We start from the raw sequence: 6,000 nt of genomic DNA on the forward strand, positions 1-6,000 counted from the left end.
ATCCACAAAGATTAAGCCCCACCCAGCCGCCCCGATCTCATTTGTGATGAATTTTTCATTCGTCGTTAGACCGAAGGGCGGAGCGTAATTGCAAAATATGTACATATTTCTCTATTGATTTGAATGAGTTTGTCTCCTCAAAACAGAGGACTAAAATTATTAATTAAACCACAATCGAACAAAATGTTATGACCATTATAATTCTTATTTTATCATTATTATACAAACGCGCGTTTTTTCACATTCTCGACAGAATGGCCATTTTTATATTTTCTCGACGTTTCATGACCCTTATAGTACGAAATTAGTAGTCTACCGTTTCCGTCTGTCTGTCTGTCTGTCTGGTGTCTGAATCCATTTTTATTAGACACGTAATCTCCGAAACTGCTGGACCGTTTGTTGTCAAATTCTGTACGTATATTCAAAATATCATGTGGATGGTTAAATGCTAGCCAAAATTTTGCTAATCATCCCCACCAACAATTTGATGACGTCATTTCAATGAATGGCATTCTAAAATGATTTTAATGTTGCACAAAAATATACTCATATACTTGTAGCATACAAATCCACTTTCGGCTTTTTTGCCAAGTTCAAATTTTCGTAAAAACATTTGCAAGGTATAATAACGTTTCATTCCCAACACAATTTGTACGTCTCCGTGGCGCAATGAGTGGCCCTTTCCTTTTTTTTCTTGCATTGATATAAGGCTCTGACTACTTTTCTTTTATGCTGTGACTAGAATTATTAATGATAAAATAAGAATGATAATATTCAGAACATTTTGTTCGATTGTGGTTTGATTAATAATTTTAGTTTGAGAAGACAAACTGATTGAAATCAAACTAACTTCTACGTGACATTCTTTCGATGTATATATACATAAATAAACACTTGAGCTTCAGATTGCTATTACCTACTGCTGAAGAATGTTATTTATGCCTCTGGTTTTTTATTTTACAGCGGTTATCACAAAACGAAAATCGTAAAATGAAATTTTATAATTTTTTTAAAGAGCTGGATCTATCGGAAAGAACTTTATTTTTTAGATTTGCTTATATAGGGTCACTCAAAAAATTAATGAATCAGTCAATTTATTTTATTGAACAAATCAAGAATTGCAAAACTGAATACTTTGAAATCATGCAGACGTTTTAAAGTTATTGTAAGCATGGGTAAATTGTTAAAAAAACTCAACTCGAAAATCCCGAATATATTTGATTACACTTCAGGAGCGAGGAAAGTCCTATTGAAACAACTTTCGACCAATTTTTTAAATTATGTGCTGTTCTTATTTTTATCAATTTTTATGTATTCAAAAATTAATGAATAATCTTCAAACGACAACGCAACATTTTCTACTCATTTACGTTTCATGGTTCTCAGTTGCGCTTGATGCAATTTTCAGCATTCGAACAACTAAGGCAGCACAATTTTATAAAATCTCCTTGAATATCCATTAATATTCTCGTCACCTCCAATTCTTCAATAATGCTCCATTGATACACAATATATTCAATTGGTTCCAATAAAACCTACAATTTAACTTGAGTGTTCTTAATTCTGCCGAATGAACAAGCGAATGACACGTTAAGAATGAAGAACTTCAATATTTTCTTTTAACCGAAGAATCGTCTTCAGAAAAGTTACCATTTTCTTGTGTACAAGGAAAAATAAAAAAGTATGTAGTTACATGTTTACTTCTTTTACAGCATACAACTCTAGAACACAATTAACATGTTTCCTAAAGTTTTTCCTATGCATAATTAGCACCGTTTTCGCCACACCTTCCGAACAAATGAGCAAACTTTCATCTAGCCTAATAAATTCATAACAATTAGCCGCAGCTTTTATGCATTTAAAGTTTGCGAAAAGTTGCGTGAAATATCGCGTTTTAACTATTTAAAACAGCATAGCGAGCGCGAAGCTTCAAACTAAATAATACACAAAAAACGAAACGAAAAACCTCCTCCAGAAAATAACGCAGGCAGAGAAATTGAGATGGAAACGTCGACGGGGACTCACTTCGGGCTCGTGCAAATACGCCGGCATAAATCTGTTAATCTATTTTCTGAATAACAATGATTTTCCCCAAAACTAACCACCGAAGCGAAACCGTAAGTTAGCATCTGGTGGACTATTAATGTACACTTCTCTCAAGACTGTTTAGCATATCTTCATAAACCTCCGGCAAACATTAACCGAGACGAAGTTTACTTTTCAGCCGGGAATTCAGCGAACATGTGCAGGGGTCGCCGCCAAACTCACCCCTTTCGCCGGAATCGTGAGAAAAACGATCGAATGGACCCAAATCGAACGCTAATTGCCGCGTCGAGGGAGGCCGGGTTTGACGATCCGACTTCTGACACCATTTTAGACGGAAACCATAATAACAACAATATAGTAACAATTTGTGATTTCTCATACATCCTTCGTGGCGAAAACGGCGCGTTTCTGGATTTGCGAGGGCCGCATCGCCCTAGTTTGCGCCTTTCACAAGGGGTAGCATATTTTCCGAACGCGCTGTACATAATTCGATTAAAAGAAGTCCCATTATGCCGAGGCGACAGGCATGAGGTGGCGAATTGCGTGTAAACGGCGTCATCCCTCGACGATTTCCCACGATGTCACCCCTAATCCGGTCATTGTGCTTCGGATTTTTTCCACCAGCGAAATATCGGGCATGGGCCACGTGATCTGTCGGTATCAGTGGCCGCAGCAATCACGTGCCATCTATCGCCGCCAGATCTCTGCGTCCATAATCCGCGCTCAGATGATTACTATAAGTCTCATTACCATAATCTTCACTAATGGGTGGCTGCGATAAACTCGCGGGTTTTTATGATGCTGCAGGGGGGCCAGTGGCGGACGCCGAGTGATTTATTATTGTTTAGAATTGCCACTAAATCGGAAATGACCGGCATTCAGGCAACACTTCTATCGGTACGGCAACTGTACTCCGTTTACCGAACAGATGGAGTTGTACAAAAACAGCAACTGAAAACCAATACTTGAAACTCTAGGAGTGGTTTCGTCGATGTGAAAAAAATGATTTTTGTGTTAAATCCGGTTTCGTCGCCCTCCCGAGCCGCCGCTGGCTATGACCCTACTATAAATGAACGATGATATAGTGGCGTCATCGCTCATCGGTGTTTGTCGACCAGATTACTATGACACGTGTTTAAATTAAAAAGAGGGGGGATTTTTGGCCGTTTCCAAACATCAAAGTTCGTTGGGTTTCTTGTAGCAACTTCGACGAAGTGGGCGGGGCGCCGCCGGGGGTGGTTTTGGCCGTGATCTGAAGAATCGGCGACGAACAAGAAAAAGCACAACTTATGATCCTTGTGTTCGAGAGTATTGCGTAATTAAATTTCATACAGAACATTAATTAGAAATTTCAGCCGGAGGTTATGAGGTAAAAGTCGGGAATTGCCTTGTTTATGAGAGATAAAATAAAATCTCTCTGTGTTTGCGAGATTAAAAATTAAGATTCCATTAACTTTATGCGGATTCGTTCTTTGCGAGGATCGGGGATGAGGTGGAAATTTATAAATTTTCGCGTTTTTCTTATCGGTCGCTGCGATGACAGACGGTTAATGGCGTGTCCGGAGGAGAGAATGAGCTCACCAGCGGACGACGCCATTGTTTTATCAATAAATTGAATGTCAATTCGACGGCTTTTTTTAATTAAATTATTTTCAGGGCGGAGGGTTTTGCGAACAAGATGACAGGGGATGCGATAATATATATTGCACACGTACAAACCTACCGGTTTAAAAACGTTCTATGTCGGACACGTTTCGTACTTCGATACGCGTAAAAGACTAGTAGCTGTACTCGATTAGTTTCATAAAATCATTTTAATAACTAATAATCGATAATAGGGTCATTATGACACATTTCAAACAGTATAAAATTTATGGTTTCTACAAGATAGTGCTACTGCGCACTATTACTTTCTCAAAATCTCTGATGAATAAGAATAAATAAATAATTTTTAATCTTTTGGGCGAAACAAAAAAATAAACTCACCAATGTAATAGATACAAAATAAAATGAAACCTCTGCTTGTAAACAGCGCGGTTCGTGCACGTAGGAAATAATTTTTTCGTTAATCTATCGAACAAAAGCACCCCCGCATTGTTTTCAATCAATTTATAAAATTAAATCATCGAGTTTTTTGTTCATTCGAAACTATACACGCTCATGAAGCGTGCACATAAAAGAGTCCATAAAATAATAAAATATTTAATTAATAACTTCGCTAATTGAAAACAACGGGGAAATAACGAAGCACGCTAAATCAAAATTGAAAATAATTGAAATAGTTTCTCATTCATTACAAGTAGATAGGTATTAAATTCTGACTCTGGAATTCTGCAATTTATCATTTTATGTACAGAGCAAGCAATAATTAAAGATAATTTAATTATTGCAAGCCACTCCGTTACCTAACCCGTCTTAATTCCGAGAAAAACGGTTGCTGCACAAAGGTGAAAAAAATCAAGTATCCTAAGCATCCCTCACCGCACAACCTACACACATATAACACGAGAACACTTCTCGAGCACCGGCTTAAATTATACCACTCAAGTATGTAGACCTTGGTATAACGCTGCACCCTTTACAACCCCAATTCCGTCGGATTCGTCGCTCCCGCGACGCGTTCTAAAGACGTACGTCGCAGACCACCGCCCGACTCACTTAATTTCGGTATGCCTTTAATTAATGAAATTAATTTGCACAAGTTTCCGATAACATCCGGAGCCAGAACGTGGGGACGACGGAGGATCCGGTGACGAAAAACCTCAGCAGCGGAAAAAAAATGACACAAATTAGATAACACAGCTACGACTATTATTATTAATGTTATTAATATTTCTACAATTAAGCGGAAAGCTTAATTTATATCGTCGTGATGAAAAATCAAAGTAAGTAATCACAAAAATTAATAGTTGACGTAGCTATTATGCACAACATATACATCCAACAGCTGTGTACTTATGTGTATGGAGATTAAATTAAAGACTGTCCAGTTTGTAACGGTTACAATTTAACTTTGGAAAAAACGTGCGAAGTTAATTGACGTTGAGAGGACGAACGAAATATTGTGAAGTAAAATAACGGGCCATAATTATAGATTCGTTACTTTCGGGCCAAGTTTGTCGTTGCGCAGTCCGGAAACTTAGCGGGCCCCGATCCATTTTTAATGACCCCGGAACGTTTCCGGGTAATGTGGGGCCGCGAAGGGATCGGCCATTTGCAAATCACGGATTAAGAGGAAACTTGGCAAGTTCGAATCCCGACGGTGTAATCTATCGGGAAGGCCCTCGGAGCGGCGTCGCGGCGCCCATTACCAACTCCTGGGAGTGACCCTCGGATATCTCAAGTCTTCCGACGCATTTATCATCGAATTATAAGAGGCCGCAACTTCGGAATTATGCTAATAGTAGGAGGAATCGAATCCGACACCCTCTCCCGGGACCATCGACTAACCAAATGGCGCCTAATTCTTTTCCGATAGATGCGGCGTGCGACCGCAATATTAAAATGAAATTAACCTCCCAGTTGCGGAAACGGAACGTCAAACACGCATTTTTCCAGTTAAATTTCCTATTTTAAACGGTCGGGGATGCATCTGGATGTCGGGAGGGAATCGGGAAATAAATTATTATTGGAGACGGGATTTCTATTTCGGATTTTATCGCTCATAACATCGCTCGGAAGTTGGACACGAATGTTTTCTGCCAAAACAGTCAACGGGGGCCAACGACTCAGGAGTTTACGCGACGGCAGTAAATGCTACTGCATGCATGAGAGGGTAACAAAATTCGAGACGCCCAAGGAGGCGTGCGAGATCAGATTAGTGTGTCTGATACAGAAACGTATTCGAGTAAAGTAGTCTCTTCTTATACTCATTATGGCAATAATCGGATGTCTCAGTTAGTGTTTTTTCCTCGAATTTTGAGGTAAGCAATGATACTTCACATGAATTTTTCT

Source organism: Zophobas morio, unplaced genomic scaffold, assembly GCF_036711695.1.
Source record: "Zophobas morio isolate AGI-343-1 ecotype UQ-CSIRO unplaced genomic scaffold, CSIRO_AGI_Zmor_V1 ptg000041l, whole genome shotgun sequence".
NCBI classification, from domain to species: Eukaryota; Metazoa; Arthropoda; class Insecta; order Coleoptera; family Tenebrionidae; genus Zophobas; species Zophobas morio.